The sequence below is a fragment of the Trichechus manatus genome, unplaced genomic scaffold (assembly GCF_000243295.1).
Source record: "Trichechus manatus latirostris isolate Lorelei unplaced genomic scaffold, TriManLat1.0 scaffold00141, whole genome shotgun sequence".
Classification (NCBI taxonomy): Eukaryota; Metazoa; Chordata; class Mammalia; order Sirenia; family Trichechidae; genus Trichechus; species Trichechus manatus.
The window spans coordinates 1,450,215-1,473,927 of record NW_004444077.1 but is presented as its reverse complement, the minus strand read 5'-3'; the positions used below and the strand labels follow the sequence as shown (position 1 = coordinate 1,473,927).

Genomic DNA, 23,713 nt, shown 5'->3' with positions numbered 1-23,713 from the left:
TCTCTACCTTCCTTAACTCCTTTGAGACTTAATGTCTATCCCACACAATTAACACCTTATTATCCTTAGCTTTAATAGCCTGCACCACACATTCATTTCTTCTTTATAATTGTTTCATGCGAGTTCGTTTTCTTTCTCCAATTAGATTGTCGGCTCCACATGGGTGGGGATGAATTTTAATTCTTCATTCGCCTTCCATAATATCTAGAAAACTGTTAGGCACATAGTAAACATGCAATAAATACAGTCCCCCCCCCCTCCAATTAACAGCAGTTTTCACATGTTTTGAAAGGTTAAGTAGCTTGCCAGTTGTGTCATGGGCCACTACAGATCAAACTTTTGTGTCAGAAATAGCAATGGGTAGTACAGTTGCAACCCCCAAAGGGGAAATTTTTAATAAACATATATGGAATACTAGGGTCAAATGAAAGGGATTGCTTCAGAAATTATTTACAGGGCAGAATATCAAACTGTGTTAAAAAGAGCCAAATAAAAAAGGAAGGGTATGTACAGAGTTCATGCACAACAAGAATACAAAATTTGACTAATGAACCACGTGCAGATGTTTAGTCCAAAATGATTACAAAATTTGACAATTGATTCCTTATTCATTAATATAATAATCATGTATGAGTTGTCTGGCTGTATATATAACACATTCGGAAAACTACATAATTGTTTACAGCATGCCTAGTTTCTTCAAGACTCACAGATTCCCACCGTTAACACCTTGCTCATTGTTTAGAATGCGTCTGCAGTGAAAAGAATCTGCTAAGCTAATGTTTATTTCAACGAACACTCTGCTTGGATGCATCCTGACAATTCAAACATCTGTTTTAACTAGAAATATCAACCAAGCTCACTCGCCGCATTGATAAAATTTGGAAAATTGCTCTATGTTCTGCTTTGTTCCGCCTGTATAGACACAGCCTAATGCTTTCCATGCCACCAAATTAGTACTTAAGTGGTTAAAGTAACCGAAGGAGCTTTTACATACTCCATGCCAGCTGGTGTTCTAAAGAGAATTAGACCTGAAATACCCAGCTCTGAGGACAAGCAATTAGTACAGGGCTTTAGTTGTTTAGCTGTGGGTTTCATTAATATGGAAGAGACAATAAATCTGTTATTTACACTATTACAGAGTTTGCTTTAAGCATTTCATGCTAGGACACCTCACATATGAAATCAGTGAAGGGCTTGTATAAAGGCGAAGAGCAATATTAAGCTCATCAGACACAAAACAAAAACTGAGCCAAGAAATATTTGTGTTGTGTTTAATTCCAAAAACACATTCTCTACTCCCAGGCCAGAGAAGATTTATTTTTTCTTTAAGTGGCTAACCGCCGGAAATAATATGGGAGACAAGAAAAAAAGAACCCAGTTTCGAATGAAATCTCCGTTGTGAGTTCAAGCCTTGCTGTCTCCACAGCGGCATTTCCACGACTGCTGTGATTGTCACTGTTCCAAATTCCTGCACAAAGAAGTTTAGGTTCAGGCCCTGGATCAATAAGACTTTTTCCAAAGTTAGATGTCACTGTAGCTATTGCTACAGACAAAAATTCAGATAGACAGATAGGTAGGTAGGTAGGTAGACAGACAGATAGATATAGATCTGCTATTTTTTTTTTTGTTAGCCAGAAATTACTAGAAGAGCTAAGTCAAGAAATATGAACTTATTCAAGTGTCTGTTGTCACCAGAGCTGGTCAGATGAAGAACTTGTTTATAAAGGGGAGAATATTACTTAGTCACTGATAGACCAGTTAATGGAAGCTGCTTGGAGAAACAGAACTAAGCAGGGAGAAATTTTAAAAGGATTTGTTGAAGGGTCATTTTCCAAAGGAGTAAGTAACCACATTGGGCTTCAGGAGTCTATGGAGAAAACAGAGAATGAAGAAGTTTTTGGGCCGAAGTCCAAGTCAGAAAGAGCATGTGACACCAGGACTGGACTAAGAGGCACAGACTTGCCAGCCATGGGTAAAACTGGTTGAAACAACTACAATTGCAACCAAAGATGTAAATCATGCTAACATTTTTAAGTCAGAATTGGTCCATTAAATACTCAAGCTCACACACCTGACGACACTGGTATGGTATATCCCGAAGCCTGCTGATTGCCTTAAAGTAAGTCTGTCCTGTTCTCTAAATGGCTGGCAGATAGTGTTAGGTTTGGATGATTTAAAACATTGGAAGTTGACAGAAAAGGCTCCAGGCTGCAGCCCACAGAGGTGAATTCTCTTCCTCCCCTGGTTGATGGCCACAGAAAAGATGGAAGTGAATGGCTGGCAGCTCCTGTTGGAGGATGTCACTGACCTTGTCATCGTTTCTCTAAGGTAGTTCTCAGGAAGACTAGAATAGAGTGATGCAAAACCTCTGGATATTTTGGTCAATTTTAGAGTAAGGGCAGATTCCTGGGACAGAATGGACAACTTTCAGGGACTGGCTGTTCCTAAAAAACTGAGGCCAGAAGGTGATTATACTTTTGCATAGTTGGAGTTCAGACATTATTAAGTGTGAATTCATATACCTCGAGCTCCTTTTGTGTTTTTGAATTCAAGAAACAGCTAAATCGACAACATCAATTAAAAAAAAACCCAAAAAATCCAAGAGAGTCAGAAGGCCTGGTTTCAAATTCTGCTGCTATCATTCACTAGCTGTTGTGTTTGCTCTTGGAGTATGGGTTTCATCATCAGAAAACAGAAAAATGGGACCCACGTCATGGAGCAGAACGGTGGTCAATGATGTATGCGTACCAGTTGATGTTGTTGGGCATGGTTGAGTAGATTTTGACTAATAGCAACCCCTTGTGACAGAGTAGAACTGTCCCACAGGGTTTTTTAGGCTGTAATCTTTATAGGAGCAGATCGCCAGATTTTTCTCTCTTGGAGCTGTTGGGTGAATTCAAACCGCCAACCTTTCAGTTAGCAGCTGAGCGCCTAACCATTGAACGACCAGGGTTTCTTATGTCCAGTAAGTTCTCAATTATTAGTATTCCTCACTCCTGCCCTCCCCATCATCACAGCTCTGGTGACCTGATCAGGTCTTCTTAACATTTCTGAGTCTCAGTTTTCTCACTGGCAAAATAGGGAAAATACTGATTCCAAACAGTATAGTTGTGGAGATTAAATGAGATTAAGGTGTACTTCTTGTTATTATAAGTTCCATCAGTATCATCATCACTTAACAATCTATGAAAAAATACTAACCAATAGCTTTCGTTGCTATACAACACTTTGCATTATAATCTACATGCAAAGACAAAAGCTAACAAAAGCTAAAGGTCCGTGCCTTAGAATGCTAAATCACCATTAAAATAAACCATTTGGAAAACTCGACTAGCTGTTCAATTTTATACTGAGATTAGTCTATCCCCAGGTTTTCCTCACCTACCAAAAAATAGAAAATTTCGGTTGTTTTTCACAGTATTAAGAAAAGCTGATGAACTCTGTGTGTCAGTGTTATATATTTAGTGGACTTACTATTATTTTTGCAATGCTTTGGCACAACTCAATTTTAAATGCAATTACCACATTACAATCTTGTCAAAACCCACTGTTCAAAATAATGCTCTGATGTACAAATGAATCTTCCTCCCAAATGAAGACTGCCAAGGGAAAGGTACTGTTATAGTATATAAAAATTGAAAAGCCCCATTGAAGCACAGAGTAACTATAAATTTCATTTCAAAGGCATACACTATATACACACAAATTTAAAAAAGTTATAATTAAGACGTCTAATTCTCCTGAAATAGCGCTCTAATGTATAAATAATTCACTGTAGGCTATGTAGGCAGCCTGTATCAAACATCTCCCTACACTGTGAACTGGAAAAACTTTTAGACTCAATATGTTGAAATATTTCCACATCGTTTTTAGAATATGAAGATAAACACTGATTGCAGTGTATCAGAGATCTTGAAATCATTTGATCACCAACACCAAAAGCTGGTATGAGATAAATTTTTTAAAAAGTGTTTGTTGACCAATGTCTTCAATAATTGACAGTGTTTTCACTTGGTATCCCTCACAATAGTACCATACATGGTCTTTCCAACATGAAAGATTTCTTGCTTTAGCAGAGAAGCCAAGACTGAAGTGAAGACTTAGAGACTGACATATTTTCTACTAGGTAGCCTGTCTATGCAGGTATGTGGCTTCTCTTTCCAACATCCACTGGAAAACCTTTTTGAACCAATGCAAGAGGCTAATGACTGCTCCTCTATTGCAGTGGTTCTCAACCGGGGCGATTTTACTCCCCAGGGGACACTGGCAATGACTGGAGACATTTTTAACTGTTACAACTGGAGAAGGGCTATTGGCACTCAGAGGGTAGAAGTGAGGTTTTCTGCTAAACATCCTACAACGCACATACCGAAAGGAATTATCTGGTCCAAAATATTAACAGTGCCAAAGTTGAGAAAACCCCTCCTTCTGGTATCTCTGACAAAGTAAGGGTATTGCTTACCGGTGCTCTGTCTGACAAAGAAACAGGTATTGTTTGTTAACACTTGCCACCTGACTCAGTGTCCCAGAGACAGTCATCTTTGGGGAGGTCAACAGAATAGCAGAGTCCAAATCCTTCAATTCCTGCTGGCATCTCATAAATGACGGCAGTGCAGATGTCCAAACTCATGGGCCATTGGTTTGGTTCAGGTTATGTTTGTGGGATTTTTTTTTAAACTCTAGTTTTGCTCTGTTCAGTCATTTTACAACATATGTAAGTATCATTCTGGTTTGAACTAGTTCACTAGGTCTATTTTTGGACATGTTTTTGTTCCATTCCAACATTATATTTGGTTTTGGTTCAGTTCAGGGTCCAGCAGAGTAGTGAAATTCTGCTTTTGGTTTATGGTTACTTAGTTTATGGCCTTGCATCAGTGCTGATGTGACTGTGACCGGAGCAAAAAGCTGAGATTCATCACTGGTATGGCTACTAGAACCTTCTGTACTCCAAAGGGGTTAATTTTTTCTTTACTTTGTTTTTCAGGAGGACTCAATACTGCAAGCACCAAACCATAAGTGTTTAGGATGCAGTGGCTCCTTGCTTTTTTGTTGCTTGTTTTAAAATCATAAGGCTTGACTAAGAAAAGTAACTTTTCTTATTATATTTATGAAAAGGAATAAAGGTCTTAAAACATTGAGACTGTTTACTTGAGTATGCTGTGAAGAAAAAAGAAAGGAAAAAAAAAAGTTTTTAAAAATCTCCAGGGATTTTTTTTTTTTTTAATGCCCGTTTACCCTTATTTTGCAATGGCTCTGGTTGTGAAATCATCAGGCTGAAAAATACTGGAGGAGTGGTGAGGGTGGATTTTAGTGACAAGATTTCCTTAAGGCTGAAAACAAACCAAACTCATTAAGAGAAAGAAACAGAGGTGACAGATTTCATCATAAAACAGGGAAAACATTTTCCAGATTCAGCACAAAACATACTTATTTCATTTTTTTAAAACTTCAGTTTCTGCAGGCTGAAACATAGCATTTCAATTGGCTCAGTTCACAGAAGCCATCTGCACCTGCTCACAAAACAGCTTAAAGACCAAAAAAAAAAAAAAAAATCTGCACGATGGATTTGAACATATACAGACAGTAAGGGATAGCTTCTGGCACACAAGCACCAAAAAAGGAGGACCCCCAGACACCCTTTTAGCTCAGTGGTGAAGTTACCTCCGAGGTTCACTGTTCAGCCTGGGAGTGGACAGCCCGGTAAAACCAAATGAGACTAACGAGGTACAGGAGTCCAGTGACAAGGGCCAGAAGGCAGAAGGGGACAAGGAAGCTGGTGATAGGGAACCCAAGGTTGAGTAAGGATATTGTTGATGTGTTGTGAGATTGTTAACCATTGTCATAGGGCAACTTTTGTAGTAACTGTTAAATGAGAAACTATTTTGTTCTGTAAGCCTTCATCTGAAGTGAGAATAACAGCACAATTGGAAGAGCGTAGTCAATGTCACTGAATGGTGTATGTAGACATTTTTGAAATGGTGTATCTTTGGCTATGTGTATTTTCACCAAAAAAAAGGTCCTCCAAGGTCGAGATTAGAGGGTTGACATGTTGTGGGGTTGTTAACCAATGTCATAAAAGAATATGTGTACTGCTGTTTCATGAGAAACTGTTTGTTCTGTAAGCCTTCACCTGAAGTACAATAAAAAATAAATAAATATTAAAAAAAAAAGGAGGAGTGGCATAAAAGACAGAGTATCATAACTTTGAAACAACCAATAAATAATAATCTAAAATCAGCTTACAGCATTACTTCAATTTTACCTGTGGCAGCTACACTTGCCTGTGCTGGTTATATGTTAAAAAGTTAGGCGATTAAACTTAAATAATATGAGTTTTCTTTTATATAGCCCAGGGTTGAATGAATTATTGGCAGGAAATTTTAGCTCATGAATTCAATCAAAAATCCTTTCATTTGTCAGAACTGTTTCCTGCCTGTCCTTTAAACATCTGCTTCTCCAGTTCAGGGGGAACACACACACACACACACACACACACCACACACACACACACACACACACACACACACACACACACACACTGCCCTCTTTGTTAAAATAATAAGCAATCACCAAAACTTCCCTTGCAAAAGTTACAGATTCTCACTTAAATACACACTTGCTCCCAGTAGAGTTTATTTAATATATCTTTAATAGCTTCCTTGTACTCCTCTCTTCCTTTCCGCTTTTAAATTCTGGAAAATATCAAGCTGACAAAAGAAGACATTTTTAAAATGCGAACCTTCGCAGGCCCCGGCTGGCCTCCACGCCAATGAGAAGGACGCAAAGCAGGCAGGCGGGGGAGGGAGTTTGGCTGTCGGGAATTGCTTGTACTCCTTAAATGGCAGGCACTTCCTGACAGAAAAGGCCAGCTCTGCACAAACAGAAATCTGGTGGAAAGAAAGCTGGAGGCGTTGCTCAAGTTCAAACTAATCTGCGCGTGTGCACGCGCGCCCTGAGCGGGACCCAGCCGCGCGGCTCAGTTCTCGCCAGAGTCATCGCCTGAGGAACCCACAGTCCTTTCTCATCAGCCTTACACTGGTGTTTACCCCACGCCGCCAAGAAGGAAGACTCAGATGTTACAGCGATGAGAAAAGCTGAAAGCACCTTCCTAATAGCCTTCTTTGAGCACGACATAAGTCCTTTACTCCGCCTGTCCTTCCTCCGCGTTGATGGATGTCTCTTGGGGAAACTGATTCAAGGAGAGACCTCAGTTGGCTTATTCCTTTGCCTAAAATTCGTACTTCTTCTTCCTCTAAAGAAGTCTGGAGCAAAATGTGGAGCTGCCCTGTCTTAATGGTCCCGATTCTGTTCCAGATCTTTTCAAATATTATCACACCTTTTGAGAACTCAAGGTCAACTTAGAGGGAAAGACAACTGCTTTAAGAGCAATTATTCTAGAATTTATATACATTTTAAACTGCACAAAGTGATGATGCTTTACTAATTCCTGGTATATATGCAACCAGCTGTTGTATCTTGGTGAAGCATAAGAATGTTTTCACACCCAAGCTATGCCAGTAATTCTGTAAGTAGCAAGAAAGCCCCTGGTTATTACACTTTTCATATTCTTATGGATAAAAGAGCATGAGTTGTAATGATTAGAAAATTATTGGTATTGCCAAATGTACTACAACTGATACATTCACAATTTCTAAATGTTGTAATTATTCTTTCTTCAATTAAAAATGATTTATATTGTATGGTTATAGCCATTTATTGTTAATAACAGTAATAACAAGAGCTAACATTTCTGAGCACTTATTATGTATGTGCCAATTATGATGCAAAGTTCTCTACATGCATTATTTCATTTAATCCCCACGACTCTATGTAAAACTATTATTATGCACATTTGAAGAAACAGTTGTTGTTGTTGTGTGCCATCTAGTTGATTCCAATTCGTAGCAACCCAGTGTGACGGAGTAGAACTGCCCATAGGGTTTCCTAGGCTGTAATCTTTTTGGAAGCAGACCACCAGGTCTTTTCTCCTGAGGGACCGCTGGTGGGTTTGAACCACTGCCCAGCCGAGTACTTACCCACTGCACCACCAGGGCTCTTTTCAAAGAAACAAAGGTGTACATAAGTAATTTGCTGAAGGCCAGAGAGTTAGTAGGTAGCAAAACTGCAACTAGAATCTAAGCCCTGGGCTCTTAATACATACACATACTATTCAACCATCCACTCACCATCCATGCAACGTGAAATGTCTATCATTTGGAAGACACAGTTAAGTAAATAAGATGTACACAAAACATGAAAAAATTTATACATCTGTTTTATCCAAATGAAACATAAGGAAGAAGAAACATCTTAAAATGTCAGATGTTAGATGTCAGATTAATATTATGTCCATACTGAACTGCAGAAACAATGAATAGTATGAGAAAATATAAAAATAAATGAAACTGGTATCATCAAGGATCCAATACTTCTCTGAAATACAAACTATAACATTCAGGGTATCTCTCAAAAGACCAATTTTTCATTGAATTTTCCAAAGAATTTTCAAAAAATAAATTCAGGGAGCGTTCGGGAATAGCAAGTTTCCAAAACAAAACGTTCACAGCTAAGTTAGTTGTCAGTTTTATCATTTTTTTTCTTTCAGCGGAAAGTTCATTGGCAAAATCAAAATTTCACCCTTGACAGGATGTGAGAATGTTTTTGTAAAAAACAATTTACCATATATTAATGCCATGTGAAAATTTTCTTTCCCAAACTAGAGCCCACATGAAGCTGGGCTACTAAAACTTAAATAAACCTTTCTTACATACTTATAAATCTCAAATTGAAATTACGTATAAATGGATTTCGAAATTTCATTTTGGTGCAATTCCTTAGTAGCTGAGTGCTTTAACCACTGCACTACCAGGGCTCCTGGGCAAAAGGTTGCATCCTATATATAAACTTCTGCTTTGGGCTAGAACTGATATAATCCTCATTTTGAGGTTTCATCTGATACACACCCAGTTGGTTGATTTGCTTCAGTATGAGCTTGTATTGGCTCTGTAAGTGTTGGCCACTTCAAGCTATGTTCACCTGAATCACACTATCCTGCTTAATTATTTGCATTTCACATTCAACAACAGCAACAAAAAAGTGAGAGCTTGTCCATATACCAGGTGCTAGGCTGTAGGGACACAAAAATGAATAAAACATGGTCCCTATGCTGGAAAATCTACAGACTCATGAAAGAGACCAACAGGTAATCATATCGTAAGAGTTGGATAAGTGCCAAAACTGAAGCAGAAACCATTTGTGTGGGGACTCATAAGAGACAGTGATCAATTCAGGGAAAGTTCTCTCTACAAAACATCCATTCATTCAACATCTATTTACTGGATTTTGAAGCATCGGGAGGTGCTTACAGGTGGGGAAGGCAGAAGACACGTCACATGAAAAGGCATGAAGTTCTGAAAGGAATTTCATGTTCAGGGATATGGTGGAAATATGTACAAAATGCTATGGAAGCACAAAGCATCAAGTGATTGATTCTGTCTGAGGTGTCAAGGAAGGCATCAGAGAGCAGAAGACACGTGAGCTAGCTCCTAAATGTATCTGCAACCTCCCTTTGTAAACCGATCGTTTTGAAAGTGGTCTAAGGCACAGATTAAGTGTTCAACCGCTTTCATATAAAACCTGTGAGAAAATTCCTGCAACATATTAGTGAAAGCCTGAACAGAGTCAAATGTACCTGGATTATTTGGTGAGGAACAATGAACTGATCCCACATACACAGCTGAGAAAGTTCGGACTGCACATGTGCAGAATTGCACTCAGGATTTAGTTACCCATGATGTATAATGTATAAAGTATGAGGTCTGCTCTGAGGACACCATTTGTGGACATGCACAGTGGTTGTCAATTAAGAATGGAGAACCCCTCCCTCAGACCAGCAGTTCTGACAGACTCCTTACTCTGTCTCAATTGTTAATTCTAAGTGAAACAAGGACATGATTATACCCAGTTGCTTTTCCTTTCATGTGTAGCATGATCAAAAGAATAATTACACAGAGAGGAATTCTGCAAAGACAAAAATTGCATGTGATCCTCTTTACATAAGGACCTCAGTGTGTTGCTCAAAACCCTCTGATTGGTTCTGTTGACTGGCAGTTTCAGGTTACAAGCAGTGAATAGCGCCTTCATTTACATCTTCCTAGCTGCCGACAAATATGGAGTCAGCTCAACACAACCACTCACCCTTGACGAGTGTATATCAGATACAGACCATGCAAACATTATAAACCTTAGTGAACAGTTTGATGGCTTCTAAGGAAGAAAGGGGAAGCATATAGCTCAGTTAATTGACCTTAGAGAAAGAGTTTGAAGAACTTGCTAGGAGAAATGTTGTAAGAGCTTAGTGGCCTAACTCATGTCACTATGCTTTTAAACTCTTCCCATACATTCTTGCTTAACATCTCACACTCCCACTCCAACCCACACAATAAAGCCTAGATCAGAAAGGGAAAACGCTAAGCTTCCTATGGGGAAAGTTTAGCATTTTTTTACTGGAGTGGCAGATTGGTGTCTGCTTCCCAATTAATTTTACCCTAGTTAAATCCAACTCTCTGTCTACTCTATAGATGCCCATGGCACAGCACAGCAGAAGGTGGCTGAAGGAAAACACACTCAGAATACTGGTCTAACATTAAATTCTGGACCACTAACCCAGTGGGCCATCAGTGCTACACCAAGTCTAGTACATTTTTCTGGTTCCATTCATTCTGTCACTCTCCTACATGACTATTTCACACCTTGTCCTCTTTCCTCAAACTTCCAGTATCTTCTTCCCAATTTTTACTCTTAGCTTCTGGATGAACATGATTCCTAGTTCACTGAGAAAACAGAAGCATTCAGGTGTGAACTTCCAAAAGGCTAGTGATTAGGGTTGCACAACATGATGAATGTAATCAATGCCACTGAATTGTACATGTAAAAATTGTTGAATTGGAAAATGTTTTGTTAGATATATATTTACCACACAATTTTTTTTTTTTTAAAGAGGAGAACTTCCACAACCTCCCATCAACACATCTCACCACTTAACAGATTATTTATGCCTGCCTTCTCCAATATGGTCACTAGCCACATGTGGCCTTTGAGCACTTGAAATGTGGCTAGTCCAAACTGAGAGGTGCTGTTTGTGTAAAACCCACTGGATTTTGAAAATTTTGTCCACCACCCAAAGAAAGACTGTAAAATATCTCATTAGTGATTATTTTATATTCAGTAGTTTTTAAAATGGTAAAATTATTAAAATTAATTGTACCTGTTGCTTTTTCCTTTTTTTAATGTGATATCTAAAAAAATTTAAATCACATGTCATATTTCTATAGGAGAGTGCTGAACTATTCTCTGCTATTACTACTATCTATGCTCTTACCTCAGGCCAAACTATGCCTCCCCCTCCCATTCAAGGCCTTCATTTCAGTAATTCTCCCCATTTTCTCCTTTTTCACCAATTCCCCTCCCTAAATGAATCATTCACATCTGTATACAAACATGCTACTGTAGCTCCTATTTAAAACGAAAACAAAGACCAAAAACAAACTCTTGACCACACATCTTGTTTTAGTTATCACCTTTTTTTAAATATATAGTATAATTCCTCAAAAGAGTTGTCTGTACTCACTGTCTCCCATTCCTCCTGCTTCATCTCTTTTGAATATACTTCTACAATCTTCACCCACCTTCCAAAATGGCTCCTGTCAAGGCAGTGTGGGCTGGAGCTAACAGGAGCCAATTGTTAATACTCAAGAATTTTGTGAGCTGGTTGTTGAACCATTGGTGCTTGAAATTGGTCATGATAGGGGTATTTACACCATTGAAACCGATAAACACTACAAATCAGGGTATTGTTTGGAGAGCAGGTTTAGTGACACAGCACAGCGTCAAAGTCACCAATGACCTTCACCAAATTCAATAATCAACTATCAGTCCTCATCTTACCTAATTTATTTGCAGCGTTTGACACAGATGAATACTCCCTCCTTAACTCCTTTCTTCACTTGCTTTTTGGGGCACCACCTTCTCATATGTCTTCTTCTTTCTCTTCTGTCTCCTTTGCTGGTTGGGCCTCATTTCTCTGACGGCTGAATACTGGACAGCACTAGCATTCAGGCCAAACACCTCCTCTTTTCTTTGTCTGCATGTATTGGTGTTTTCATTCAGTCTCATGACTTTAAATGCCCAAACGAATACTTACACAGCAGACCTCGTCCATGAATTTCAGCTTACTTATCCCACCGCCTACTTGACATCTGCTCTTGGATGTCTAATAGGCACGTCAAACTTAACATATCAGAAATGAAACTTTCAATTCTCCCTTCTCCTCTACCCCCAGTAATCTTCCCCAGCTCAATAAATGACAATTCTAGGTGCTTAGCCCACGCGTTTTGAGTTATCCTTGGTTCTACTTTTTCTTTGACACCTCATATCCAATACTTTAGAGCTCCTATTGGCCCTATCTTCAAAATATATCCCAAATCCAAACTTTTCCTCACTTTGATTGCTACCATCTTGGTTCAATCTACCATCATCTTTTACCTTATCTCAATACAAGAGCCAGAGTAATCCTTTAAAAATATAAGTCAATTCTTGTTACACTTGTGCTCAAAACACTCGAGTGGTTTCCTATCTAACTTAGAATAAAAGCAAATCTTTCAAGTGATCTACGAGGCCCTACATGACTTTGTGCCCCTGCTACCTCTCTGATCTCATCTCCCTCCACTTTCCCCTAGCTTACTCTGATCCAGCTGGAGGCTCCTTGCTGTTCTTCCAAGATGCTCCTGGCTCAGGGGCTTTGCATTTGCTGTTCTCTCTGCCTGGAGAACTCTTTTCCCAGAGAGTCTCATGGCTAACCCCCTCACTTCCTGCAGATCCTTGCCTGACCACCCTAAACGAAATGTAATCTTTTCCACAGCACTTATCACCATCTCACACATTATATAATTACCTGTTGGTGTGTTTATCATCTGTCTAGCCTCAGCAGGCAAATTATTTGTATTTTTCATTGCCGTATACCTGGCACCTAGAAGAGTATTTGGTGCATAGCGAATGCTTAGTACATATTTGTTGAATGAATGAATGCCACATTACCAGCTTTGGATCATTAAGAAAGCCACTGTCATGTTCTGTTCTGTCTAAAGCATTTAGTGATGGACACATCTTAAATGGCAACGTGTATGCCAGGCTGTCTTTGCAGACAGATTCAATAGTTAGGGAAGCTTTTTGGACTGGCAAAACAATTAAATCTGCCTCAAGTCAGAATTAATAATGACTTGTTTGTTGATAATGACAAACTCTTTTTTTTTTTTTAATATTGCCTTCTTAAAAAGATGATTTTGAGAACATCTTCGTCTGGGGTACCTGCAGGAAGAACTATGATGAAAAGAACAGTCATTCTCCCCTAGGACTATGGCCTTGTTTGATTTGTAGACTCGGGTAGAGGGAGGGTAGGGGATGCTAAAACAAATACCAAAGATTTTAACAAATTTCTATCACTACTAATAGAGAAGTCTTAACAAATTACATACACATAACAATGGATATTTCCACCTCACCACCCCTTCTTCTCTTCTGCCATTGATGTTACCTAGGAAACTGAGGTTGATGTGGCCTAGTGAAAACCATGCCCCCCAAACTCCTACCTCTCTTTTACTAAAAGTGATGAGGGGCAAGCAAGAGGCAGTCCTCTCCTCCCCAGGATTTTCCTAGAGGGAGATGTGTTTCTGACATTTCTTCATCTAGAATTCAGAACACATCAGGTGAATCATACACAGTGACTGGTGGTCTATAGTACCAGTTTTTTCTCCAAGATACTAGGCTACTTAGATAGGTAGGCCTGAGTATTAAATCATCTCTTGCAACATTTTTATGGGAAAATGTATTATAAGATCCAAATTATAGTTTTACAACTGAACTTTCCTAAGTATAAGTTATTTATAAATTGGAAACTGCCTGTATTGTTATTAATTAGCTTCCTAGTCAAGCACAAAGGCAAAGCATGTTTTAACCTTTTATGGTGGTAGGAACACCCAGCAGCTGATTATCCCCTTGATTATCCAAACATGTTAGAGGTTCCGTCCACAGCTGAAAATGTTGTAGAAGCATCAATGGAAAAATGAGGCCTTCAAATATGAACAAAATAAACCCTTTAAGCACCAGCTAGAGTAGCAAGAATCCTCCTAGATATATGGTCTGGTTAATTTCACTCCATTCTGCCCTATATACTTTGTTCCTTAAAATTAAAATTATATAATTTATGTTGTTAGGAAACATGTGCTCTTCTCTCTCTTTCTCATACATGTGCACACTGCACATACATGTACCCACACATGGAGACATTATGCAATAGTTAATGAAGTCAACCAACATTTATTGAGCCCTGAAAATGTACTTTACATTGTGTTCTCTATTTAAATAATAACAGCTAGCAGTTACTTCCTCCTTATGTGTCAAGTATTTCACATGCATTATATCTAATCCCACAGTAATGAGAGCAAACCCTTATGTAATGCTATGTGCAGGTCATTGTTCCAAGCTCTTTACCTTTCAAAACTCACAACAGCCCTATGAAGCAGGTGTCAATATCATCTCCATCTTCAGAAGAGGCAGCTGAAGCACTAAAAGGTTATGAAACTTGCCCAAGGTCATATTTGCTGTAAACAGTAAAGCTGGGATTTAAACACAAGCAGTCTGGTTTGGTGTCATGTTCGTAATAAACCACACCTTCCTGTCTTTTTCATAACAACCTATGAGGCAAGAATTTTCATTATCTCCATTTTACAGATGAAGATCTACATGAAGTCCTTTGACTAGGGTTGCCCAGTTAACAGACGGCATAGATGGGATCCAATCCCAGGGTGCCTGACCCAAAGCCTGGGTTCTTCCTACAACACTACAGCGTCCCATTACAGTATCTTATCTTTATAAATAGACAGTTCCTCAAAGTCAAGTGGTGTGCCTTAAAATTCTTTTGCATAATCCCCCAAACACAGAAATACCCAAGGCTCTGAACATAGTAGATACTCAGTATGGGAAAGAGACTCACACAAAGAGTGACTTTGTCTTGTATATAAAGATAAACAAAGGTAACGTCAACACAACAGCTTCCCTTTGTTTCTGAGAAAACTCCAGGGAAAACTGACTTTGATTTTCTAAATCTTCCTTTGATTTACCCTACTAGAGGAAAATCAATGTTAAAACAACTATTGAAAGCCACCTGAGATGTGCTGATCTAACATGACAAATGCCAAGGAATTTAGACATTAAACTGATCCTGTAAGCTAAGCTCCCCTTCCTTAAATCCAACAGTAGAGAAATCACAAGAAAATCCACACGGAGGGGGAATCTTCATATCTAGACTACGGGGCTTGTCATTTTTTAAAAAACAGATAGAGTATCTTCAATGCAATCTTGTTACCTCTATACTCAAGCGAGTGCTGCCTCTTTATAATATCGATTGCTGGGATTTTTGCTGTTCGTGCACCGGCAAAGATCAGCCACCAAAACGTGTCTAAAACCTTCAGAGGCTCAGTCAAGATCTTTCCCTTCCTTGAGACAGAAAATCTGGGATGTATGTAAACCCCACTTCTCAAAAAAAGGTGAAGACGTTCCAGCATACATTATCTGACAACGGGAAGGTAAATTTTCTCACAGGATTTATGATACAATTCTCAGTCATCCAAGTTCTGTTTATTTCACCTTGGCTCATTGCTCAGAGAATTACAATAAGATGCAAACATCTAATACCAAGGCATCTAATAGCTCCAGTGCAGGATGACGTGACTGCTGCAAGTATTTTTCTCTGTGAATATCACCAAAGCTTGTGTACAGTCAGCATTTCCTTCTCTTTTTGGCACTATCAAACGTATTTAAGGAAGAGATGATAAAATCTTTTTAAAGGTGTATAAGAATAAATACAATACACTGAAAGAATCATTTAAACCTTTTATATATATACATATATAGATAGATAGATAAGAACTTGTGTGGGACTTCTGAAGGCATTTTGATAGGTCCTGTTAAGATTATTGGTTAGGCGCTTGGCTGCTAACGGAAAGGTCAGTGGTTCAAACCCCCCAAGCCGCTCCACGAGAAAAAGACGTGGCAGTCTGCTTCTGTAAAGGTTTATAGCCTTGGAAACCCTATGAGGCAGTTCCATCCTGTCCTATGGGGTGGCTATGAGTTGGAATCAACCCAATGGCAATGGGTATGGTTTTGGGTTTATTAAGATTATTTTCAAATACATAGGGGAAGTTTATTTGAAGCTGTTGTTGTATAGTGGCAAATTCATACACAAAAACAAAACTAGCCATCTGATACTTTCACTCAAGATAAAGTTCTACTAATATTATGCAAATAGTAGCAGCACTTTCTAGAAAGAGTCTAAAGTAATTCACAGTCACACAAACACACACAAACCTCAGTAGCAGCACAAAACATCCTTTGTTGCCGGACATGAGAAAAACACACTCGCTTCTAAAAAAAGCCCTAGGAAGGAAGTGGAAGAACCTCAGGGGCGAGTGGGAGTGTGAAAGGAATGCTGCAGCCCTTTTTTTAAAAACATGTAAGCTCGCTGTGGCTCTTAATAGTAGGGCAGTAGTTCAAGTAAGTGAAGTGAAATCCCCGGGATTTTTTTTTTCCTCTTAACCCTTAGGTCCACTATCAGCCAAATACTGATAAAAGTATGTTGATATTCTGGCATTAAATTGTCCCAATTTAAAAAGTTCTTTAAAATAACAAAATCAAAGGAACTCAAACACCTGCATTTGATTCTAATTTCACACATCTCAAAACGACCAAGACTGTCAAAATAAGAATTAAAAGAAACATTTTCTGTTATCAGAGAGCAAAGACCGGGAAGCAAAGCAGTGTTGAAATCTCACAGTATAACAAAGTGGGATAGAACTGTTCGAGGATAAACTGAGGCTCTTTTGAAAACACAAATATGATCATGTGCCTTCCTGCTTAAAACCCTTCAATGCCTTCTCATCGTGCTATGGATAAACACAAAATCATCAACGTGATCTGCATAACGCTTGGAGATCTGGCCACTGCATATCTGTAAGCATAATATTAAAGCCCACATTGATTGAACACTTATTATGCACAAAAATTGTTTCATTTAACCTCATAACAAGCCTTTGAGATGGAGACTCTTATTATACCCATTTCTCAGATGAGGAACTGGAGATGTTACTTGCCTAAGATCACGAAGCCAGAAAGTGGTTGTGTCACAGGAAATCAGTACACACCCCCAGTTCCCTCTCGTTGTCTGCCTCCATCAAATAGCGTTGGAAAATCTACATTCTCACTTGCCCTGCTTTCTTACTATTTGGGTTGTGTTCTGGCCAATGACACAGAGGCACAAGTCCACCAGAAGATTTCTGGGAAGTTTTTAACTTCTCTGATAAAAGAAACTGGCATCACATTTGCCCCTACCTTCTGCCTCAAATGGGGCCAAAATGCCTGGGGCTGCAGTAGCCATTTTGAGACTAGGAAATGACAAAGCAACAGGATAAGCAAGCAGAGAAGATGGAAAGAGCTTGGATCTGTGGTGAGCCCACTGAGCCCTCCACCCCCCCTAGGCTGCCTGTTTTCAGACATTTTGTTCCGTGGGGAAAACGAACCCTTATATAGTAGCCTCAGTGGGGTAGGTTTTCTGTTATTTGGAGCCAGAAGTATTCCTAACTGATATAGCTGGGAGCCAGGATTCCAACTCAGGAAATCTGATTCCAGAGCCTGTGATCCTAATCCTCTTCTGCACTAAATCAAGCCTTTTCCCTCTCCTTTTTGCTCTCTTTGCTACGGCCACACTGATCTCGAAGTTATTCAAAACCACCATGCTTCTTCCTGCCCCAAAGCTTTTGCTCTTCCTCGTGCCTGAAGGAGTCTTCTACTAATCCTTCAGCTCTCAGCTTCAGTATCATCTCCTCAGGGAAGCCTTTCCAGATCTTTGTACATGTTCCAGGCAGAGTCAGTTCCCTCTATGCGTGTGTTCATAGGAACCTACATTTGTCATCTATAGTATTTATCACAATTAAAAACAAATAAGCATTTAGTGCTGGGTAATAAACTCATGAGGTTAGGAACTGTGTCTCTAGATGCACATAGTAGGCAGTCAATAAATATTTATTAAATGAATGAATGACTATAGCCAGTCCTCATCCTCAATTAATTCTTGAGCTAGAGGGATGAAGTCAGGAAGTCACTCATTTTATGATGCATCTGAAGCCACAGAAGCATATCAGGCTGGAATACATCTTGTTTGATTCCATTAGGTGCCATAAATATCTCAACAGAAAGGAAGGAGGGGAGACTGAGGTCCAGAAGTTGAGTGAGAAGATAGAGAAGACCTCAGTAAGAAAGAAAGGAATAGTTCCGGTCCCAGGACGGTAGCAATCCTGGAATTAGACATGTACTACAAGAAGAAAACAGCGAGAGCAGGATGGGAACTACAAATCAAAGCAAGGGTTACCTTGTAAAAAATACAATTCCCAGAGAGCCAAATATAGGCACAATACAGCGTTTTCTGTGATCCCAAGTTTTGCATTCAGCATTTTGGAAGGCTTTTCTGCAGGAAAACAGTTCCAATTTTATAGTGGAGTTGTAGGAAAATGTTTCAATTTGTATAAACATTGTTTTATTGCCAAATTTCCTGTAACCCATCTATTCCATAAAGCAAAGTTAACCAGTTTGCAGTATTTAAAACAACAACAACACAGAGCTTTGTGCTATTAGAAGGCTGTCTTGTCACCCTGCAATTGATCTTTTTATACTCCTCTCTCTTACATTAAACTGTAAATTCTTGAGAGTAGGAATCTTGTGAGTTCTTTAACTTTGGATTTTCAACACTTCGCATAGTGCTAGCACAGAGTATGAACTCACTCTATCTTGTTAGTATCAATGAATAAACAAAATGCATAGGCATGTTAGGCATTTGTTAAACACATGTCAAATCGAATCTTTGATACATGATTTTTAATTACTTCCTTTTCAAGGTATTTGTTCAGTGAGCATAATTACAGAGTCTGCAATACAACAAACTCTTCATTATGGAGAAAAACTGGAAAAGAGCGTTTTATTTTTTAAGACAATGTGAATTTAAATGGCAACCCCTTTTTATCAGGTGCGTATTTCAAGGGCAAGAGCAACTCAGAATGTGAGATGAAAAAACAAAAACCTGTAATATTTCCCTGCTCACCTATCCTGACCATGCCCTGCATTCTGTCTTCACAGGATACTGTGTATCCTGAGGGTGATGGAAAAACCAGTCACAGGAAGGAAAAGAGTAGATTGGTAAAAAGAGCAAAGAGGACAGTGAAGAGGGGGTGAGGGTTAGAGGAACAACAAAAAATACAACCAAGGATCAAAGTCCTTTTCTTTTCATTTCCCCCAGTCTCTAACATCTCCAGACTCTGATAAAAGTACATGCAGATTTATTTGTCTGACAGTTGCCGGCATGGCAAGTCGATTCTGAGACACGGCGACCCCATGTGTATCAGCATAGTACTGTGCTCCATAGGGTGTTCGATGGCTAATTTTTCAGAAGTAGATTGCCAGGAATTTTTTCCAAGGTGCCTCTGGGTGACCTCAAGAACCTTCCAACTTTTTGGCTAGCAGCTGAGTGTGTTAACTATTTGCACCACCCAGGGACAACTTGATCTTAATTCTACCATCTGTTCGAAGGTCATGATAATAATAGAGACTAACATTTACTAACTGACATTATTAGGCATTGCTATAAGTATATATCATTTATTCCTCATCACAGACTTGTGAGGGAGGCACTATTGTGGTCTCCATTTTATAGACTGAAAATTAAACAAACAAAAACTGAAGAACATAGAGATTTAGCAACTTGTTCAGGGGCCACACAGCTGGTTAGAACTGTCCAGCAATTTACATAAACACCAAACTGTTTGTATTTTAATCTGTCCTGTTGACACCTAAAGTAACAAATGGACTAGGTTCTTTAATATGAATCTTTTTTGTTTGGGGAAGACATAAATAGAACAAATCCATGAACAGAGAGAATGAGAAGGATAAGTGAGGGAAGGACTGTATTTTTAAAAATAAAAGGGAAGAGATTAATGTAGAAAAAACACCCTCAAATATTTTTAGAACCCAACATATAACAACAACAAAAGAATGCAACTTCTTTTAAAGAAATTAACTTAGAGCTAAATGTCTTCAAGTTTTACAATGACATGTTTGTGGCTTTTGACGTTTTTTGGTCCTGTTAATTAAAATGATTCAGTCCAAAGTACAGCAGTAGAATACCCTTAGGAACACCCCTAACGGATGATGAATACAATCTATTTTCACATTTACAGAAAGTGAAACTTCTTTATTGTGTACTGTAATCTGTTTGCTTTGTAAATATTCCATGTTTCCATGTGGATAGTGTACCAATTAAACCTATGTTGGTACTAACTCAGTTGCCTGAGTGGCTTGTAGAAATGTGAACGGAACCCATTTCTGACATGGCATCAAACTATGACAAAAAGCATATTAATAGCAAGAAAAAAATCTGTTTAAAATGTATGTATTATATTTTCTAGTGCCTTACAAGAAGAATGAAACTGAAAGAGGAAGCTTGAAGAAGCTTACATGTGTTTAAAACCCACATCCTGTTGTTATCCATTGCTCTGAGACAGAGGAGCTGTGAGGTGAACGTCCTGATCAGCCCCCCCAATTCGCTCTAGTTTGCAGAGGCCTTCTGCAAGGAGGGAAATCACGTTCACTCTCACTCCGTCCTCAATGCCGGGCAATGGCCCAGGCCCTACCACTGACGGGCATCATTTACTGAGTAAACATCTAAGCCCAAGAATGTAGTGGTCTACCTCAGTGAGCTTAGATGTTAAGTTTAAGAGATTCTCCATGTTTTATCTAGCTACTATCAGCAGACTGTAAATTACCCATGAGCAGAAACCCATTTGCCAGTGCCTAAAAGAAATGACAATAAAGAGAGACCTAATGGGAGTCAGCCAGTAAGAATAAGAGCAGCACGGTGTACTCAGACTTTTGTTCCTTGTTCTTTGTTAATTTGGTTTAAGTGCATGCGTTTTTGCTTCAGGCAGATGTTGGTATCCTAGCCTTTTGTACATGAGGCTGTAGAAGAAGGGGAGGATGACTGGTAGGAAACAGGAGGAGGACTTACTGGATGGGAGCAAATAATATTTTATAGGCCAAATGACATTTTTGTAGGTCTGAGGATTTTTTGAAAACTATTTGTAACTCCCTTCAGAACTCTTACAGAGGCTGAAAATGACCCTGACAACCTTATGACACAAATAATTGCAGAGTAGTGTTTTAAACTCGTATCTTGAAGTTCCTCCTTTATGTTACTCTGCTTAACAACCACAGGCTCTTCCTAATGGCTACCCTCGTGTCTTTTTAATTTTCTAAGCAGAGACCAGCTCCCTTCAAGATGTTCCACCAACTCAATCCTGTTTCCTTTAGATGTTTCTTCTTTCTTTTCTGATGAGCATGTGTTGATAGGCTGCAGGGAATAGATTAAAATTTATTTTTTTAGACAGTATTTTCTTCTTGTAACTATACGCCGGCCTTTACCTGGAAGGGAAGCCAGGGCAAATGATCCTAACGCATTTTGCTCCTAGGCTTCCATCTTGACAACCTTTTAAAATGAAAACTGCCGAGGAGTGAGGTGAAAAACATGTGTCTCCATCTGGAAGCGTTTACACTCAGAGGTGTCTTTAGCTTCAGTTGTTTGTCTAGAATTTCCATTTACGAACCAACTTGCCTTTCTCCTGTGGTATGCCGAAGACAACTGTTTATAAAATACATTTTATGTAACAATCTAGAGACTCCTTCAAACTCAGTCAGACTGGAAAGGCTAACCATGACTCATCAGATTCCCCCGACACACAGACAAAAGTCAGAAGTCACAGAGACAGGCAATCTCTAATGTCGAGGGTAGCTGCCTACTTACTTGACAAGTCAGCAGCGTATTGTCATCAAACTAGTTTCCTGCTTGCAAGACTTTGACTCCTCTCAGCCATGGTGTCAGCACCTTTTTCTGAACAATCTTAACGTGAATGACAAGGCCTGAGTCCAGCAGAAGGTGTCTTTGATCTTTTTATGGTTCAATATAGAGGTTATCTGAAGAGAGGCTTTAGGATATACTTTCAAGATACTGATTTCTAATTTTTTTTTTTTTTAACATCAGTATGTCATGCTTTGATTCAATCATTATTCTTTCAAAAAACCAGGAAGGAGGGTTGCTGAACATCCGCAAAAAAAGTCTTATTCAATGAAACATTCTATAGCCTTAGGGGACCTGCCCACATGCCTAAAGGCCAGTCATTTCCAGGACTTCTCTGGAAACAGGCTCTGACTGTGAATATGTCTGGGAGTATGGAAGTGCAGAGAAGCCCTGGTGGTATGGTGGTTAAGTGCTTGGCTGCTAACTGAAAGGTCTGCGGTTTGAACCCACCATCTGCTCCTCAGGAGAAAGACCTGGTGATCTGCTTCCATAAAGATTACAGCCTTGGAAACCCTATGGGGGCAATTGTACTCTGTCCTATAGGGTTGCTATGAGTTGGAATCGACTCAATGGCAATGAGTTTGGTTATAGGAGTGCAGTCACTCTGTGTGGTGTGGGGGATGGTGGGGGAGGGCAAAGTAGCAGAGCCTAGAAGGATGGTGGTAGAAGGGAAGAAGAAAGATGAGAGAATGTCTGGAACTGGAGTTGTCCCAGGAGACCTAGTCAGTCGGTACTCGGGTAAGCAGAAGAGAAGTGATTCCTAGAAGAGAGGCAGACACTCGGTCTCACACCACACTCATTCTCAAGCTTCTTCTCCCTTGCCCATTGCCTGTATAGAGGCTGCAGCTAAATATTTCTCTTTCCAGCTTCCCTTGTTCCTGGAATGGTGGTGTCGCACAGCTCTGGCCAATGAGATGGGCATCAGCTAGGGAGGGGTGTGCTTCTGCGAAAGTTTTGGCTTTTCAATAAAAGGCACATCTGTGCTGGCACTACTCCTTTTCCCTTCATCTTGCTTTGAATGCAAATGTAAAACCTGGATTTTGAAACCATGAGAGAAAGGACAAGAGACTCATACAGCCTTGATATTACTGAGTCACTGATACCAAGCTATCTCCAGAAATATTGTAATGTGAGAAAAGCAACCTCAGTTGATCGGTTTTCTGTTATTTGCAGCCAAAAAAAAAAACCTAACTGATTCAGCAAGGAAGTAGATCAAATAAGAAGTTACCTATTTCTTAGAAAGCTTTTTGGGGCAAGGGCAGTTTGACAGTTTGAAATACCTAAGCGAAACACCTAAGTGAAACTGAAAATCTTTCTGGAGGTAAAACCAAATTAGCATATCCTGGAGACTCATACTTTATTTAAAATTTTATGCACTTGGCATCAATACCGCATCCACTGGTTCATGAGATTTATTTTGACAAAAGATAAGCCACATATCCTATAGCCAAACCATAGGTTTGCTTTCATTAACTGTTTGTGTTTATGTTTATACAAGTCACTAACCCTCGATGAGATGGACTGACATGGTGGCTTCAACAATGGGCTCAAACACAGCAACAGCACCTAACAACAAAAGCAACAAAGCTTCATTTCCTGGATAAGGCAAAGGTGTTAGCTAATGGGGTACTTGGCTTACTTTGGGTCCTTTTTATAATACTGAATCATTTTCAGAGGCTTTTGAAAGAAATGCAACATAAT

At 39.3% G+C, this 23,713-nt stretch overlaps 1 protein-coding gene and 2 long non-coding RNA genes across 4 annotated transcripts in view; all 3 read right to left on the bottom strand.

Annotated features, from left to right (window-relative positions):
• Nucleotides 1-23,713, bottom strand: part of MAML2 (mastermind like transcriptional coactivator 2) — a 402,137-nt gene that overhangs the window by 278,563 nt on the left and 99,861 nt on the right. The gene's annotated exons all lie outside the window — the stretch shown is intronic.
• LOC111822219 (uncharacterized) overlaps nt 1,616-23,713 on the bottom strand; it is a 104,343-nt gene continuing 82,245 nt past the window's right edge. The window contains exon 2 of the long non-coding RNA XR_002825497.1: nt 1,616-5,160. This is a non-coding gene — a long non-coding RNA (uncharacterized LOC111822219). The remainder of the gene's footprint in view (nt 5,161-23,713) is intronic.
• LOC111822218 (uncharacterized) lies at nt 11,284-14,671 on the bottom strand. The gene is made up of 2 exons (XR_002825496.1): nt 14,551-14,671; nt 11,284-14,129 (listed from the first exon to the last, which is right to left on the bottom strand). It is a non-coding gene; the product is annotated as an uncharacterized LOC111822218 (long non-coding RNA).